Genomic DNA, 19,797 nt, shown 5'->3' on the forward strand with positions numbered 1-19,797 from the left:
AAGCTACTGCAACAGTCTTCGTGACTGAAGAGAAGACGAGCATTGAGCTATGGGGTAGAATGATTGACACGTCATATATCAATTTTGGTGATGAAAGTAAGTTATGATAAGGATGACTCCCAAGTCTCTGACTTCAGCTCTTACATGGAGTCACCATATCAGTGAAGCTAGGATAACAGACAGATTTGTAGTATGTTTAATTCAGTGTAGGATACATTACATTTGCAGGACCTATTGTTGTTCATTACTGTCAAGTAGATTGTGACTCATGGTAACCCTAATAATTCCATAAGGGTCTATGAGGATCAAAGTAAGAATTATCATTTAACGGTGGCCCTGTGTGTTAGGCATTGAATGCTAGATTAACAATTCAAACTCAGCATCCACCCCAAGGAAGAAAGATGAGGCTGTCTAATACAGTGAAGGTTTACAGTTTCAGAACCCCTAAATAGGGTCCCTAGGAATTAGAACTAGGGGTATCATTGCTGATGTCAGATGGATCTTGGCTCAAAGCAGAGAATACCAGAAGGTGTTTACTTGTGTTTCATTGACTGAGCAAAGACATTAGACTCTGTGGACCATAATAAACTGTGGATGACTTTTAGAAGAAAGGGAATTCCAGAACACTTCATTGTGCTGATTCAGAATCTGTACATGGATCAAGAACAAGGTTTGCAATCAGGAAAGGTGTGCATTAGGGGTGTATCCTCTTGCCATACTTATTGACATATTTATTGCCATTCCTATCCGAGAGGTTGGATTACACGAAGAAGAGTGCAGCATCAGGATTGGAGGAAGGCTTATTAACAACCTGTGGTATGCAGATGACACAACCCTGCTTGCTGAAAGTAAGGAGGACTTGAAGCCCTTGCTGATGAAGATCAAGGATTGTAGCTTTCAATATGGATTACAACTCAACGTATAGAAGACCCAAATCCTGACAATTGGACCAACAGGTAACATCATGATAAATGGAAAAAACAATGAAGTTGTCAAAGATTTTGTCTTGCTTAGATCCACAGTCAATGTTCATGAAAGCCACAGTCAAGTGATCAAAAGATGTACTGCATTAGGTAAATCTGCTGCACCAGACCTCTTTAGAGTACTGAAGTGTGAGGATATTACCATGAGGATTAAGATGTGCCTGACCCAAGCCATAATATTCTCCACTGCATCACTTCCATGTAAAAGTTGGCATTGAATAAGGAAGACTATTGAAGAATTGATGCCTTTGACTTGTGGCATTGGAGAAAAACACAGAAAGTACCACGGGCTGTTAAAAAGACAACCCGTTCTGTATTGAAAGAAGGCCAGGGCACTCCTTTCAGGCAAGGACGGGAAGACTTCATCTTACATACTGTGGACATATTGTCAGGAGAGACCAGTTTCTGGAATAGAACACCATGTTTGGTAAAGTGAAAGGCGAAAAAGAGGAAGGTTCTTGCTCAATGAGATGGGTTGACACAGCGGCTGCATCAATGGGCTCAGGGACAATTTGTGAGGATGGCGCAAGACCATGCAGTGTTTCTTACTGTTGTGCAGAAGTCACTATGGATCTGAGACCACTCCATGGCACTTACAACAACAACATGATATGGAATCAAGCCGGTAACCGTGGGTTGGGTGGTTCATTTGGTGATGGAATAGAGAGAAAATACCCCGTTGCCACCAAGAATGTAGTTAAATTCTTCAGGAAAATATGACAGTGTAAGAGGAGAAAACTTCAGTGCCACTCCAGAACTCCTGGGGATCCTTAAAGGAAGGGTTACAGGAAAGGAGACCAAGCAGGAACAATCCAAGCGTTTGGCGGAAAGTCAGCAGAATGTGCTGTCACACAGTCACTTCTAAACCACACTGACCTCCCCCTGACAGGTATCAGTCATGGACTGATGATGAGCTTGATTCTCATTCCCCTTTGCGAAGCCGAAGGAGGTCAGACATGGCCCCCAGTCAGCCTGGTGATAATCCATTGTCATATGCTTTCTCTGTAGTTTTAAGTATTTAATTTTTGTATGAAATCATCCAACAAAATGATACTACTATTATGATTGAATTGGGTTTTTAGGATTGTTCCCTACCCATAATTTCAGATGACAAGGTAGGCTTTTGATTGACAAAAGCTGAGCTGCCAATGGCAGGACCTGCAGTTTGAAACCACAAGCCGCTCTGTGGGAGAAAGATAAGGCTTTCTGTTCCCATAAACATTCACAGCTTTGGAAACCCAAAGGGATGGTCTACGCTGTCCTGTAGGGTGCTCTGAGGCAGAACTGACTGGAGAGCAGGGAAGTTTTTATATTATTTAAATTTCCTTTTATGAAATCAATGAGATATCAGTGATGATATTATATTAAAATGTTTATAGGCAGGAAATATTCTTAGCTGTCGTAATTCTTCCATGCAACACAGCTACAAGTATAACCAAGTCACTGCCACTCAGTCACCTCAGATTCATGGTGACCCTGGAAGACAGAGTAGAGTCCCTCCTTGGGACTGAGTGCATAAATCTTTATGGGAACAGACAGTCTCACCTTCTTCCTGTGGAGTGGCCAGTGGATTAGCCGCCCAGTTCGTATCCCACAGGGCCACAGGGGCTTCTTGTATCAAGGAGCATAAATTCGACGTAGTCCAGTATTTTTTCCCACAAACGTCTTGAAGCCCTATCTTATCTAGTAGATTGCAAAGTATGATGGAAGATAACACATCTTTTTAATGTTTAGGCGTATGTGTCATTTCTAAAACATGTTGGAAATGGTTTTGCCCCTAAATAGTATGCAACTTTGGAAATGTTATTTAATCTCCCTAATCTTCAATTTCCTCCTTTCATAAAAAAGGTACTAATAGTGCCTTCACATGACTGATGTAAAGATTAAATGAACATTTGTAAGGCAATCCATGCAGTTTCGATGATGGGGGGGGCGGCTTCAAAGTGTTTGTGGAATAATTTCATTGTTTCTCATTGCATTTTATAATGTGCTGGTTTCTTTTTTTTTTTGCTGTGATGTAGCAATCCAGGTTTATTGTTTCTTCTTCTTTTTAATCATTTTATTAGGGGCTCATACAACTCTTATCACAATCTGTACATACACCAATTGTGTAAAGCACATTTGTACATTCATTGCCCTCATCATTCTCAAAACATTTGTTCTCCACCTAAGCCCCTGGCATCAGCTCCTCATTTTTCCACTCCCTCCCCACTCCCCCTCCTTCATGAACCCTTGATGATTTATATATTATTATTTTGTCATATCTTGCCCTGTCCAACGTCTCCCTTCACCCACTTTTCTGTTGTCCGTCCCCCAGGGAGGAGGTCACATGTAGATCCTTGTATAACCTGTTGGCTTCTTATGAAACCCTCCTAAGCAAATGTGCTCTTAGCGAGTTCTTTGTAGCCTTGCACTGGGAACTGGTCCTGCTCTGGGCTTGAATTGGGTCCTCCTGCCTGGTGTAGCCAGGGGAGGTCAGGCATGACACCCACGACAATTTGTAAGCATAGAATCGAGAAAAAGAAAAGCTATAAAGGGAATTTATATTGGTATTTCTCTGGAATTAATCAGAAAAACACACAAAAAAGGGACTCTGATGCTTAACTAGTGGCCCAGCTTTTTAGATAGAAATGCCTCTAAAATGTAGAGGAGATGATTCAGCTATCTTCCTCCGGGTGCTGAAAATTTCTTTTAAATCATTTAATTCCTTTTGTTTCAATTTTGTGCTTACGTAACAACCTTCTGACGTACAACTTGGTTTCCTAAGTGTACAGACCCATCAAAATGAAGAGGAAAAGTAATTGGGAAATAGGAGAATTGGGAGGCTTATGCTATTTGTTAAGCTGGAAGAGGGGGTGTTATGAAGAAAGCTTCGGGTCTGTTATTACGCTGTCTCTGGATTTCATGGCCGACTTGTGACAAACATTCTGTTTTATATACATACGTGTCCTGTAAGATGGCCAGTTTCCCAGTACCTGATTGTTTCTTGAAGGACCCCCGTGGGCACTGTTGGGGAAGCATTGGACTGTTCAGTTCAAGGTTGGGGCTTCAAACCCGTTAGACACTCTAAGGGAGAGAGATGAGGCTAACTGCCCCCAGAAAGATTTTCATCCTGACACTGTGTAGGGATGCCATGAGTCAGAATCAGCTCAGTGACAAGGTTTGTTGTTTTAAATTATCCCTTCAGTGAGTTGGTAAAATTGAATTCTTCCACATTTGAGGACTAACATTTAGACCTCTCAATGTGGCTTTGAAACACACTCTCTCTCTCACGCTGCTTATGGTAGTTACATAATCTAGTGTCAATTTGGGACTTGAGAGGATTAAGAATGAGGGGGTAGAGTCTAGTCTGTCAATCTGGTCATAACCAGTGAGGCCTCTGTGTGGGCACAGCCTCCTCCTGAGGATTCTGGGAACTCCTGTATTTTCTCCTTGGAGGTGGGTGACACTTTCTCTCTCCACTTACTACCTGTGAGACATTTCTGAGGAGAAGCCACATGAAGCTACTCTGAGGCAGTCAGAGTTTTGGAGCTGAAGGAACCACATGGAGACCCCTGCAACCGCTGAGATGCTCACAATGTCACTGGATCCACAATACTTCCCACCCACTGGCCTGTGATCTTCCTGCATTCAGCATCATTGCATATGTTTCGTTTGAGTCTGAAGAGGACTTTATAAATTGGTATTGGACATATGGGCTAATATCAGACTTATGGGCTTGATCTGGACAGGGCTGGGATGTTTTCTCAATATTCAACTGCTCTTGCATATATAAACCTCTTTCTTATACACATATGAGTGTCTATGGATTTGTTTCTCTAGTCTACCCAGACTAACACACTGGTATCTAGCAGTTTCTGATTCATACTAACCATACGCAGAGTAGAACTACCTCCTAGCATGTCTGAGTAGTAGTAATTCCTCTCTCTCTGGCCCCCTCTCCTGTTCCATATTATGTCAGAATATCATTGCCCCGTGTGTCTTATCTTTGAACCAATTCCCTGTTCATTCCAATCCTCCGTCTGCATTCATCCCCTTTTTGTCCCTTAGGTTAACGACAACAACATTTTTAAGGTAGCCTCTACCATAAAACCCTTATCACTGATTAATGTCAAAAGGACTATAACTGAGAGGTGGAAAAATTATGTATTGTGCATCAAGTATTTGATTAATACCATAAATAGAATACTTTTCCACTACTACACATGACTGACAATTGCAAATCCGGGTAAAAAACACCAGGATGAGTTTTCATGTTTAATTAGTCACTGAGAGAACTAGCTTCTTATATTTAATCTGCCTACAGGACATAGCACCTTTAGCTATTTCATTTTCATCTAAAAATAAGGTCAATCATAAGTTCTCCTACTTACTTTGTGAGAGGCCTAGGAAGAGTTTAAAATAAGGAATGGAAAACATTGGGAATAAGCTCTTGAAAATACATTAGCTACCAGCTCATTGGAGTAATGTCAACACAGATGTTCTAATGGATAGATAAGGAGGAATGTCAGATGACTTTAGAGTTCCCATAGTCCAGCCCTTTCCATCAGAGATGAAGTCTCTTACTACGCGCAGTCTCTCCCTATACAAGTGAATGTGTATTTCAGGAAGATTTGATCAGCGAGAAAAAAGAAATATTGTTTTTTTCTAATAATATCTTTATTAATAAGGATCCTATCTCAAGGTATTCCCTGTTGAGGTACTGTTGCAACTGTTTTTCAAGTCACTGATATGAGATGAGTTTTGGGCATAAGCAGAGAATACCAGAAAGATGTTTACTCACATTTCACTGACTATACAAAGTTATTTGACTCTGTGGATCCTAACAAGGTATGAATAACATTGTGAAGAATGGAAATTCAAGAACCCTTAATTATGTTCATGCAGAATCGATACACAGACCAAGAAGCAGTTATTTGAACAGAACAAGGGAATACTACCTGGTTTCAAATCACGAAAGGTGTGTCAGGCTTGTGTCCTTTTACCATGCTTATTCAATATGTCTGTAGCTCAACTAATCTGAGCTGCTGAACTATATGAAGATGAACCTGACATCCAGATGAGAGGAAGATCCGCTAACACGCTGTGGTATGCAGATGATAAAACTTTGCTTTCCAAAAGCCAGGAGGACTGGACGCACTTACTGGTGAAGATCAAAGAATGCAGCTCTCAGTACGGATTACAACTCAATATAAAGTAAACCACAATCGTCACCGTTGGACCAATAAACAACATCATAATAAGCAAAGAAAAGATTAATTCAAGGATTTCATTTTACTTGGAGCCACAACCAGCGCTCTTGGAAGCAACAATCAAGAAATTAAAGACGTACTGCATTGGATTGATTTGTTTCACCAAACCTCCTGACCAAACATGGCTCTTTGAGGACTAGAGTGTCTGATCCAAGTATGTTATGATCTATTCAATTGTCTCATATGAAAGTTAGACAATGAGTAAGGAAGAATGGAGAATTCTTGGTGCATTTGAATTATGGTGTTGGTGAAGAATATTGAAATTATGACACACTGTCACAAGAACACATAGGTAGGACTTAGAAGAACAACAGCTAGACTACACTTTAAAAGGGAGGATGGCAAGACGTTTTCTTTTTAATTATTTTATGGGGGGGCTCGTACAATTCTTATCACAATCCATACATCCATCCATTGTGTCAAGCACATATGTACATTTGTTGCCCTCGTCATTCTCAAAACATTTGCCTTCTACTTTAGCCTTTAATATCATTTCCCCCCTCCCTCCTCATTTCCCCTCCCTCATGAACCCTTCATAATTCATAAATTATTATTGTTTTGTCATAAGTTACACTGTCGGATGTCTCCCCCCGCCCTCTTCTCTGCTGTCCATCCCCCAGGGAGGAGGCTATAAGTAGATTCTTGTAATCGGTTCCCCCTTTCTACCCCACATTCCCTCCACCCTCCAGGCATCGCCCCTCTCACCACAGGTCCTGGAGGGGTCATCTGTCCTGGATTCCCTGTGTTTCCAGTTGCTATCTGTACCAATGTACATCCTCTGGTCCAGCCAGATTTGTAAGGTAGAATTGGGATCATGATAGTGGGGAGGAGGAAGCATTTAAGAACTAGAGGAAAAGTTATATGTTTCATCGTTGCTACCCTGCACCCTGATTGGCTCATCTCCTCCCCACAACCCTTCAGTAAGGGGGTGTCCAGTTGCCTACCAATGGGCTTTGAGTCTCCACTCTACACTCACCCCCCTTTACAATGATATGATTTCTTGTTGGCAAGACTTTTTCTTCCATAGCTCAGACATGTCATCAGGAGGGAATCGTTCCTGGAGAAGGACATGGTGCTTGGTATAATCAGTGAAAAAGAGGAAGCCCCTTGATGAGATGGATTGACATAGTGCCTGCAGCAATGGACTCAAACATAACAATGATTGTGAGGCCGGGGCAGGACCTGCCATGTTTCCTTCTCTTGTACACAGGTATCACTAAAGAGTCAGAATCAGCTCGATGGCAACTAAGAAGCAAACAACAAAACAAGCCCCAAAGTGTATCTACCAATGCAGATACTAACCTGCGCGAGACAAGAACAAGCTAAGGCAAACCAAAAAGAAACTTCTTTTTTTTTCAAGTGAAGCAACTATTTTATTTAAACCATTTGTCAAATCCTAAGGTATCCCCAAAAGAAATTTCATTTGAACCACTTAGTCGTACACTAGTTACAGGTTTTAACTAGTTCCTTAATGACCACAATCAGCAAGGTGGTCATTCAATAAATCCATGAATCATTCTTGAAATTTTCCTTTTGAATAAAAGGTTTGGTGTATAGCCAAATCTTACAGTTGCAAGCTCCAAAGTAAAACACCGATTTCCTCCTTTTCCTGTATCACTCCTCATGACAGATTAAACCTCCCATTGGTGTTAGACAGCAGCCAGAAGGCGCTTTTAAAACTCTCAAGCAGAGCCCATTCTCTTGAATTTAAGATGCTTAACATGATCCAGAGGTCCAGGGTTTGGATGCTGCCTCTGTCATGCTTCGTTTTATACCACCTGCTACCTCACTCTTACAGTTGCTCTTTTCAGTGCCTCAAATTCATTGAACTATTTCCTGCCTCAGGTCCCCATATGAGGGGGCTTCAGAAAACTTATATGAAAATTCCATTCTCTTTTCACTCCATTTTGAATCTTATTTTCACTCCATTTTGTACTTATTCTTTCCTCTACTTAAAATTTTCTTTCTGCCTATTCTTTACCTGGCTAAATCATCTATCCAGCAGATCATAATTTAAATAGCACTGTGTGAAAGAGGTGATCTCTGGGTTTCCTATTTAAATTGGGCCCTTTTATACATTTCCATCACACTTATTGTTTTCTTTCATTTAATTTACCAACGTTTTCATTTACTTTTGTATAGATGATCATTTTTAATTGCTTTTCAGGCAGTTCCCAACTCATGGTCAAAACACTGCCAGGTCCTGAAACTGCATGATCGATTGTGGATTAGATCACTGTCTTCGGCTGTTTCTTCCTAGTCCGTCTTAGTCTGCAAGCTCCACTGAAGCCTGTTGAGTGTCTCAATAACACGCAGGCCTCTGTGGACAGTCGATGGGAGTTGCACGTGAGTTGAATTGGCAGGGCGCTCAACCGGAGTCTTCTGCACCGAAGGCAAGACTTCTATCGCTGAAATACATCTATATCTTTTGGTATCTCTTACCAAATTATAAGCAGTATGCCACCATTGCTCTCTAGACATGGTTAGGTTAAGGCTGGAAGACAAGAACAAAGTCTCTTTTGTCCATCACTGAACCCTCAGCATCCAGAACAGTACTTGGCACAATACATACATTTTTAAAAAGCCATGGCATGACCTTGTAAGGTGGATAACTCTCTATGACATATGAGGACATTAAGATCAAGGACTCACTCATGGCCACAGAGTCAGTTCTGATTAAGGACAGGGTACAACTGCCCCTGTGGGTGTTTGAAACCGCAACTTGGAGTAGAAAGTCTCATCTTTCTCCAGCTGGTGGTTTTGAACCACTAACAAGGTGGTTAGCAGCAGCACAATGCATAACCACTATGCCACTAGGGCTCTGGCAGTGGGAGCCCAAAAAGACATGTTTTAAAAGGAACAGTTTTCCGATGTCTGAACAGAAGTTGACAGAATTTTCCCCCTAGCATGTTCTGTGACTGGGAAGACTATTTGCTTAGAGTACAGGTAGACCAGTATTGGGCTTTGTCCAGGTGTTTCCCTGGGGGCCGAATGCATTCACACATGTCTTCGCCGACTTGTGGCCTAAGTGGTAAAAATGTCTAGGATTTCTCCCTTAAGAATATTCTCTAATATTTTCTTTATGCTTTCTTTTTACTGAACTATAATTCTTGATTTTTTAAAAATATTCGTTCAAGGTCCCTGCCCCACTGTCCCCAGCCCTGGCCTCCCAGACAGGTAGACATCCTTGTCAGAGGGATGAGGACTGCTGATAGGAAAGCAAGTCAGGAGAGGGGAAGAGAGCAGACATCATCTGCGAGTACACAAGTGTGTGTGTGTTGGTAGAAAAGAGGGACGCCTACCCCCAAGTGGGGGGAAATGACTAAAAATACTTTTAAGGACCCTTAAAGTGGGGGCAATGTCCCTGGTAATAGTCACTGAATAAGCCACATTAGCCTGAGTTTCTGGACACATTCTGGGGACCCAGGTCAAGTGCCATAGAACACTGGGGCATTGAATCCTGGATCTGTGGGGGACACAACACACTGCAAAGGCCGCACCAGAGAGATCTACTGCTGAAAATCCACTAGGCAAACTGGACTCTACCGCAAACACACCTGTAACCTAAAGACTTAAGAGTGAAAATTCATGGTGCTTGAAGGAGCAGAAGTCAACTATTCCACGAGTATTGAACTGTCAGGAGGCAGACAACTTGACTTAAGACATCAATGCCCCATATGCTGGAATAAGATATATATTATTTGGGCAAAACTATGACTGACATTCTCAGTAGTCACTGAGAATTGCTGTAAGCTTTCACTGACAACCAACTCCCATTGTGTAAATCACATCCATCCACAAAAGGATTGATTCTATATAAGGTGAATACTTCAGGTATTGCTATATGTAGTTAGCATACTTTGTCCCAATATCACTCTTTCAACCATATTTTAAAATTAGTATGAGGGGCTCATCAATGACAATATTAACAGAAGATCTTTATGCTCCAGGGAGATGGTCCACAAGACTCTTTACCATAAATTATCAAGGAGATCTCTAAAGGGAGCCAAAGGCAGATTGAGAGAGAGCGAGAGGAGCGAGAGAGAGAGAGAGAGAGAGAGAGAGAGAGAGAGATTGATTCAGGAATGGGTTTGGGACCCGCACTGAATCTCAGCCCCAATTTAAGAACAATTAGTTCTTACATCATGGTCCTGCTTGATACTTGCCCTCAGGAAGGGAAAACAGAATATATGGGTGCTATAGCAAATGCCTGGCTATCAGATAAAATAGCATCTGTGGTCTTAAAGGCTTGTTTCCAAACAAGCAGCCATCTAGCTGAGATATCAACCAACTCCACATGGAAGAAGCACTCCAACATCAGTGAACAAAGGACTGTATATAATCCAAATCTGAAGGAAGAAATAGCATCAGAGCCCAAATTATGAGATTCTGGATTGCAGAAGGCTACGATGACAGTAGGAGCCCAAGATACATTTGTGAGATCTATACAGGTACTAAGACTCGAGTGATTTCCCTCTATACATTACGAAGGGAGGGGAATAAACTGAGTACCAAACAGAGTACATTGGAGATATGACTATAGGAGATCAAAATTATAAACATGACTTGAACAGTTAAAACCTTGTCAGTTAATCTCCACCACCACCACCCCCACACACACATGCACATTGGATGAGAACTGGGTTTCAACATTTTCTCTCTTTTTTCTTTTTTCGTCATATCAGGGTTTAGCTCTTATGCATTTGCCATTGGATGTAGCCCTCTAAAATCTTTGTTGTGCTTTTCTGTTTTTCAGTACAGAAAACCCAGGACTAATGAACTTATAAAGACAGAAAGTAGAATAAGGGTTCTTGGGGGTGGGGTACAGTGGGGTGGGGTGTAAAGGAAAGATGATGTCCAAGAGTTCAAGAAGAAAGTGAATATTTTGAAACTGATTGTGGGAGAAATTGATGTGATTAAACTATGGAATGAGATGATATCTCTATTAGCTCCCAATAAAAAGTTTTTTTGGGAAAAATTGTCTAATCAGTGTAAGGCACAGTGAAGTAACCGACAAAGGAGAACGTGGATTTTTGCTGTTATTGTTGAGTCAGTAAAGTGATTTCAAAAATCATTCTAATGATTTAAAATTGAACTATTTTGGATATTTTATCACAAAAACAAACAAACAAAAAAAAAACCATGAACACTGATTTCAACTGTATAGTACAGAGTAGGACGACTCTATAGGACAACTGCACCATAGCATTTCTGAGACTGTAGATTTTAAAGGGAGCAGACAAGCTCATTGTTATCCTGTGGGGCAGGTGGTAGTTTCAGGCACATCTGAACAGCTGGTCATGTCAGATAACAACTCAGTGCTTAACTCACTGAGCAACCAGCTCAGTTCACTGACTCATAGGGACCCTACAGTACAGGGTAGAACAGACCCTGCCGGTTTGCAAAACTCTGGTTGTCGGTGTAGAAAGCCTTTTTCACAAGGAGCAGCTGATGGTTTCAAACTGCAAACCCCGTGGTTTGCAGCCCAATGTGCAACTCACTATGCCACGAGGGCTCCTGAGGTGCAACCTGGGCTCCTTTATTGTTTCCATAGTAACCGGTACCCTAACTTTTAGCAGACCCATTTTCATGTTTTTATTCTTTATGGAAATGACTCCTTGTGTACTTTTGTGTGTGGCTTCCTGTGCTGAAATTGACGTTTGTGTAGTCCAGCCATCCATTTTGTTTCCTGCAACAAACATATAGCTGTGCAGTATTCCATTATGTGAACACGGTGTGCACTAGTTTATTGGTGCTGGTACAACATTCCCATACCTGTGTGTTGGTGCACCTAAGTATGCGGTTAGGAGTTCGGCAGTAGTGTGCTTGTATGAACTGCTGGCTCATAGGGGCGGCGGCATTGGTAGAGAATGCCAAACTGCTTCTGCAGGGAGTTGTACCAGTTACCTTCCAGCAGCCGGGTAGGAGAATTCAGTGATTGCGCATCCTCGCTGAGACACCTTTTATATGTCTATTTTGAAATAGAAAGATGATTGAAACAAGGTTCAGATTGCTTCTGGGAGACCTTTTAAACTTTCGATGGGTTCTCTGAGTTAACAATCTCAGTCTTTTACTTTGTCAGTTACACCCTGCGGGCTGATGAATGCGTTTTCGACTTGGCTGGACATTTTTGCTCGCCCTGCCTCTGGGATGCCGCGCTGAGAAGAAATTGTGTGTATACACGGCGGAACAAGTCCTTTGAGGATTCGAAATCACTGTGGAGACGAAACGCAGGCGAGCTTTCCGCGGCCGACTTTTCCATTCTAGGATCCATGACCTTGGAGCGCCCGCCGGCCTCCAGGATCCGGGCTGTGCACCGGGTTTCCCGGAGGCACTGGGGAAGCCGAGCAGCCGCCCTCCGTCTCCAGCCAGACCGGGGCGGAGCGAGGGGGGAGGGGGCGGAGCGGGGGGCGGGGCACTCGCTGGAGCGGAGCCTGCGCAGAAAGGCCGGCGGGCACGCACACTGAGGCCAGCGCATGCTCCGCAGCGCGGCGGGTCCACAGATGCGGGGAGTCGAGTCTCCCGCGTCCTGCCACCCCCGGCGGAGCTGCCGCTGAATCGCCCGTTCTCAGCCTTAAGCACCTATAAAGTTCACTTCAATTTTAAAAACAATCATTCTTCAAAGAGCAAGAGAAGGCGTGAGCCAGCTAGGCGGCTCCGCCGGGGGAGCTGGCGCTCTGGGAGGCGGCGGCGGCGGCGGCGGTTGCGCCGCGACCGGGAGGAGTGGGTCGCTCCGGGCGGCGGGTCCGCGGCGGTCTCGGAACGGTGAGTGGCGGCCGGCGCTCCCGGGCAGCGGTGCTGCATCCACTTGCCCTCCTCCGGGGCCCGATGGCTCTTCCGGCGTTTGGGGGCACGACCTGCCTCTCCCCGGGGTCCTGGAATGTGTCCTTACTGTGAGGCGTCGGGTGTGTGTGTTTGGGGGGGCAGCTCCCATCCCCCCAGCCCAGGCCGCAGAGTGTTCCCGCGCCTCGCCCCGTACTGCCCAAGTTCCGCTGGGAGGTGGGCGGCCGCGCCGAGCTCAGCGCTTGCTCTCGGGTCCCCTCGGTCGGGTCTCCCTGGCGTCCGTCCTTAGAATTGCCTCATGGGTGGGGAATGGGGTGAAGGGAGGTGCCGCCGCCCCGAGCCCGGCGGCGGGCCTGGCGTCTCGAGTTCACCCACCCACCCCCACCCCCACCCCCAGATGGGGACGAGGCGACCCAGCCCGGGCAGATCCTCCTGGGTGGCAGTGATTCCCGGATGCACGCATTCGGGCCGTTGGGGAAGAGGATCCCTGGCGTTAGACTCCTGGTTTTCCTGCTGGGTCTGCGGCCCAACCCGGGGCTCCACCCTTGCCTACTTCTTGTCCGGCACTGCTAGAATATGAATGAGCCAGACTGCACTTTTCTTTCATTGACACTGGCTGCCACGGAGTTTCTTTGCTCCGTGATCAAGCAGCTCCCAGGAGTCAGAATGTGTCTGTGAATGTGAGAGAGCACTAACTTCTCCATCAGGATCTAGGGAAGTGGCAGGAGGGCCATTCACTTTCTTTCTGGGTTTACATCACACCTCACATCTGCTCTGCCTCACATCGTTAAACCTAAAACAATTTCGAGTATTTTTATTAACTTATTTTCTAGGAACATAGTGAGATGGTGCTTTTAGTCTATTAGAGCAGTGGCTAAGACTTAAGCCTGCCTGTGTTAAAACCTGATTCTACTTTTAAATTTTTTGTATTTTTAAAAATATATGGGAAAAGGGAATTTTGGGAGTATGCAGTGCTTTGAATTTTAAATTAGTGTAACTTACCGCTGTGATCAGTAATAGAGCAGTTTGATCTCTTCAAAAAAAATTCCTTCACAGTATCCCTGTATGAGTCATAGCTTCTGTTACTCCTAACTCCTGGTAAATAAACAAACAGAAAAACAAGCCCATTAAAATCCAGCCAATTTCAACTCAGAGCAACCCTGTATAAGGAGCAGTCTCGTCTTTCTCCCTTGAAGCGCTGATGGGTTTGAACCCCCAAACTTGTGACTAGTAATCCTCTGTGCTTTATCCCACAACACCACCAGGGCTCATTAACTCCTGGTGTTAGTTGTTAAGTGCAGTTGAGTTGCTTCCTACGCAAAGCTACCCAGACTACAACAATATGAAACACTGCCCTGAGACCAGGTAGCAGGCATCAAAGAACAAAAAATTAAATCATTGTGAATGAGGGGGAGTGCAGATTGGGGATCGAAGACCCATCTGTAGGCAACCCTTACAGAAGGGTCGTGGGGAGGAGATGAGCCAGTCCAGGTGCAGGGTAGCAATGATGAAACATACAACTTTTCCTCTAGTTCCTAAATGCTTCCCCCCACCCAACCCCCACTATCATGATCCCAGTTCTACCATACAAAACAGGCTAGACCAGAGGATGTACACTGGTACAGATAGGAACTGGAAACACAGGGAATCCAGGGCTGATGATCCCTTCAGGACCAGTGGTGAGAGTGGCGATACCGGGAACGTGGAGGAAGGGTGAGGTAGAAAGGGGGAACCGATTACAAGAATCTACATATAACCTCCTCCCTGGGGGATGGACAACAGAAAAGTGGGTGAAGGGAGACGTTGGAGGGTGTGAGATATGACAAAATAATAATTTATAAATTATCAAGGATTAATGAGGGAAGGAGTGTGGGGGAGGGAGAGGAAAAATGAGCTGATACCAAGGGCTCAAGTAGAAAGCAAATGTTTTGAGAATCATGATGGCAACAAATGTACAAATATGCTTGACACAATGGATATATGTATTGTGATAAGAATTGTGCAAGCCCCCCCCAAAAAGAATGGTGTAAGCCCCCCCCCAAAAAAAAGAATGGTGCAAGCTCCTAATAAAATGATTTTTTTTTAAATGCTGCCCTGCACTTTCCTCAAAATTATAACTTTTGTAGTTACAGATGTTTTTGAGAATGTCATGTAAGGAGAATCATACAGTATTTAACTGAGACTGGCTTCTTTCATTGAGTGGAGGAGCCTTGGTGGGTTAGTGATTACTCATTGGGGTGCATGGTCAGCAGTTCAAAGCCACCAGCAGTTCTATGGGAGAAAGACTGAACTTCCTTCTCCAGTAACAGGTATGGTTTCGGAAACCCACAGGGGGTCTGTATGAATCAGCATTCACCTTTGGGATTGGGCTTTTGGTTTACTTTCATCGGGTACAACATCTCTAGAGATTCCTCTAAGTTGTAGCAGTAATTCTTTCATTTTTAGGTATCACATTGGATATATGTACTATAGTTTGTTCATACCAGTTGAAGGATATTGGGGTTGGTGTTAAAGAACCTTAGTGTCTATTAACAGGCACATGTACATTTTTATGTGAACACAATTTTTCTAGATTCTTAGGATTAATAAGGATTAATAATAATAATTAATTATTATTAATAATAATAAAATTAAAAAATAAACTGCCAAGTTTATTTTCCAAGGAGGCTGTGTTATTTTGCACCCCCACCAGCAGTATGCAAGAGTACTGGTTGCTCTGCATGCTCACTAGCACATGACATTGCCAGTGTTTTATTTATTTATTTTTAATTTAGCTGTTCTGGTAGGTGTTTGAGCCGCCCTGGTGCTGACGCTGCACCCGCGACTTTAAGATCAATTGGTACTTTGTACCCACCAATCTCTGCTGGAAAAATACCTGGTGATTTTCCTGAAAGGAGTACAGGATAGAGGGTCGATGCTATTATATATTGAATATACTTGAGTATAAGCCGATATTTTCAGCACATTTTTAATGCAATTTTTGTGGTAAAATCAGGTGCCTCGGCTGATTTTGGCTTGGCTTATACTCGAGTATATACGGTAAAGTGTCTGAGTTTTAAATCAATTCAGTAGCACACAACAATAGCTGTATAGTGCTTTTTTTCTTGGTGGTTTTATTGTGTTTAGTTAGACATCCTATGTAACAGAGTAGAACTACTCCATAGATCCCCTCTCACCCTAAACCTCAATGCCATTGAATCAGTTCTTTCTGAGATTGTTTATGGGAGTAGAAAGCCCAGTCTTTCACCCTCAGAGCTGCACAAGGTTTTGAACTGCCGACCATGCAAATCACAGCCCAATGGATAACCATTACCCCACCAGGGCTCCTTAGAGGGTCCCTAGGCTGCTTTTTTTTTTTTAATGGCTAATGTTGTTGAATGTGCTTATTGCCATACATATGAACTCTTGGGTGGCCTACCTGGTCTAATCTTTGGCTCATTTATTAATCGGGTTCATTTGTTTTCTTATGTTGAATTTTGAACGTTTTTTACATATTCTGGATATAAGCCTTTGGCATATGAGCATTTTGTAATTATTTTCTCCTAGTTTGTAGCTTGTCATTTCGTTCTTAAAACTGTGCCTTTCTTTCACAGAACAGATGCATGAATTTTGGTGAAGTCCAGTATATCAGTTTTCCCTCTTGTGGATGCTGTTTTTCATGTCACGTGTCAGAGGTCGTTGCCTGGTCTCAGGTCAAGATTTTATTATTCTAAACATTCTTTTCTAGTACTCTTTACATTTAGATCTGTAATCCATTTTTAAAAAGGTACGCGGTTTACATGGAGGTAAACGCTTTCACATGGGCATCCAGTTGTCCACTCCGTTTGTTGATAAGTCTGTGTGTTCTCCGTGGAGCTGCTTTTTGTACCTTTGTGAAAAACCAGTTTCTCTAATGAGTCTGATTTTGGACGCGTGATCTATTGAATTGATTAATAGAACATTGCTGTGAGTGGGAATCCACTAGAAGGCAACTAACAGTGGTAACAGAATTAAAGTAGTGTGATTTCCTTCTGTTATGTTCCTTGACGAGGTTGTTTTAACTCTTCTAGTTCTACCTTTCTATGTATCGCTTAGAATCAGCTTAACCTCTTGACTACAAAAAACCCTGCTGGTGTTTTGGAATGGCAGTGAACATATAAATCAATCTGCAAGTAATTCGTATTTTAATATTTAATGGATTAATCTTCCAATCCGTAAACATTTATTTTGATCTTCTTTAATTTCTTTTATGAGACTTTTGCCATTTTCAGCATAAAAATTATGCTGCTTCAAATTGTATGTGTTAGTATACAGAAATATAATTGACTGTTAAAGCGCTTGGCTGCTGACTGAAAGGTTGCCCAGTGTTACCAGTGATGCTGCAGGCTATAGATGTGGCAGTGTACTTACTTCTATGTCAAGATTTACAGCTTGAGAATCCCTATGGGACAGTCTGCTCTGTCCTGTAGGGCCTCTGAGTTACAGTTGACTCCATGGCTACGGGTTTGCGTTTGGGCCTTTTTTTCCCGTAATAATTTGTGCCTTTCAAGGGATTGGTCCGTTTCTTCTGTGTTGTGACATGCATGTATGTATAGAGTTGTTTTATAATTCTTTGATGTCTGCTCAGCTGGTAGATATATCCAATAATTCATTCCTGATATTGGTGATACACGAGGGGGTACCCAAAAAACCCGGAATCTTTTTTCCCTTATGTATTTAAATTTTTTTTACAAAACAACCTTAATACCTTCAAAATACTCTTTATTACACTTACTATGTTTGTCAAATATGCAATTTCATTCTTGGAAACATTTTTCAAACTCATCTGTTTGGATGGCTAATTGCACCTCCCTTGTTTTTTTCTTCACCTCTTCTACATCATCAAATTGCTGTCCTTTCATGGAGCGAGCTCAGGTGAGTGTAAGGTGCATGGGGCAAGAGAGGCATGCTTTTTTTCAAAAACTGGTGCACTGCAATGACTGCATGTCCAGGTGCATTGTCATGGTGGCCTTTTTGTCACACTGCTAAGCAACCTTTTCAGAACATGTAAATAGAAAGTCTGACCTGGTGGAACAAATTCCGAATGTACTATCCCCTCACCTCAGATAAACAAATGAGCATCATTTTGATCTTTGATTTCACTCGAGTTTTTTTGGGTGAGGTGACTGGCATCTTCCACTGGCTTGATTGATGTTTATTTTTGGGGTGGTAAAAATAGCACCAAGTGTCATCACCAGTAATGACCTTGGGAAAAAAGTCTGGGTCGCTATGGGGCAGTTCTTTCAAAGCGTGGCATGTTTCCACTCAATGCTCTTTTTCCTGGTCAGTCAGAACCAGAGGCACAAATTTTGCAGTGACCCGTCCTATTCCCAATCTTCCATTAAAATTCGCTGATAGCCCAGATAATTTCCCCATTTCTTCAATGGTCCATTTTTGGTCTTCGAACACAAGTGCCCAAATTTTGAAGTTGATGGACGTCTAGAACGAAGTTTGTCATCAATTGACATTTCACCTTGTGTGAACTGAGAAAACTACTTGTACACTAGAGTTTTCCCATAGTGCTGTCCTTGTAAGCTGTGTAGCTGTGTTCAACATCACAACAGTTCCTGCAGCATTTTTCCCGAGTAGGAAACAAAATTTCACAGCCCCATGCTGTTCTCTTAAATCAGTCATCCCAAAACAGGAGATTGGAGTAAAACTGCTTTTACAAAAAAATTCCCTGTGATTAGAGAACCTTCCCAGGCAATGCCACTTGGTGCATTAACTCAGAGCAAGTGGATGGTTTTTTTGGGAGGGGAGGGGGTACCCCTCGTATACCTTCACTCTTGCTAGAGGATTGTCAGTTTCATTGATCTTTTGAAAGAACTGTCTTTTTGTTTCATTACTTTCCTCTATTGTGCTTTTTATTTCATGGGTTGCTGCTCCTTGCTGTTCCCCGCCCCCCCTTACTTTAGGTTTATTTTACTCCTGTTAGTTTCTTGAGGGTGGGACCTTTGATTTTATATTGGAGACTTTTTCTTTTTTTCTGAGGTAAGCATTCTGTGCTTTTCTCCCTCAGCACTGCCTTTATCTGTATCCTGTACATTTTGACATGTTGTCTTTTTATTTACACTTAATGTTATTATAATTTTATGTCCCTTAAGACTGGTGGGTTTCAACCATTGGCCTTATGGTTAGCAGTCCAACGCTTATCTGGCAGCACCCCCAGACTCAAGTTTGACCACTGTTATTTCAAATTTCTTGAAGCTCTTTTCCCCCAGCATCTCTTGGTGTACAGGCGTTCTTATTCTGCCTTGTTGTGTGGACTCCTTTACAAAAGTCTATTTACATTATGTTGGCTTCTTTCATATGCTTGATGAATATTCTGTCTAGTTCTATCAACGTAGAGATGGGTGTTAGAAATGTCGGGGGTTTAAATGGAGAGAAAATGTTTTGAGAAACGATGTACAAATGCGCTTTACACAATTGATGTGTGTATGGATTGGGATAACAGTTGTATGAGCCCCTAATAAAATGTTAAAAAAAAAAAAAAAGAATAATTGTAAAGTTTTCCACTTTGTCTTTCAGTTCTGTCACTTTTTGGTTCACATAGTTTGCAACTCTACTCTTTAAGGATTGCTAAATCTTCTTGATGAATTACATTTTTATCACATTTATTATCTTTATTGGATAAAATTATATGCTGTGATATCTACTTCATCTGATAAAAATAGAAAGTTTTGCTTTCTTTTAACTAATGTTTTCATGATACATGTATTTTTTCACAATTTTACCTACAGCTAATATGTAGTATTGGATTG

At 42.5% G+C, this 19,797-nt stretch overlaps 2 protein-coding genes across 2 annotated transcripts in view; one reads left to right on the plus strand and one right to left on the minus strand.

Annotated features, from left to right (window-relative positions):
• The window catches only part of PRIM2 (DNA primase subunit 2), a 407,580-nt gene extending 393,472 nt beyond the window's left edge, over positions 1–14,108 (minus strand). The window contains exon 1 of the mRNA XM_045294844.1: positions 14,021–14,108. The gene's annotated coding sequence lies outside the window, so the exon portion shown is untranslated. The remainder of the gene's footprint in view (positions 1–14,020) is intronic.
• The window catches only part of RAB23 (RAB23, member RAS oncogene family), a 40,242-nt gene continuing 33,178 nt past the window's right edge, over positions 12,734–19,797 (plus strand). Inside the window, exon 1 of the mRNA XM_004696333.2 lies at positions 12,734–13,000. The gene's annotated coding sequence lies outside the window, so the exon portion shown is untranslated. The remainder of the gene's footprint in view (positions 13,001–19,797) is intronic.

This window comes from Echinops telfairi, unplaced genomic scaffold (genome assembly GCF_000313985.2).
Source record: "Echinops telfairi isolate 266 unplaced genomic scaffold, ASM31398v2 ScPeMD7_3533;HRSCAF=4204_1, whole genome shotgun sequence".
In the NCBI taxonomy this organism is placed as follows: domain Eukaryota; kingdom Metazoa; phylum Chordata; class Mammalia; order Afrosoricida; family Tenrecidae; genus Echinops; species Echinops telfairi.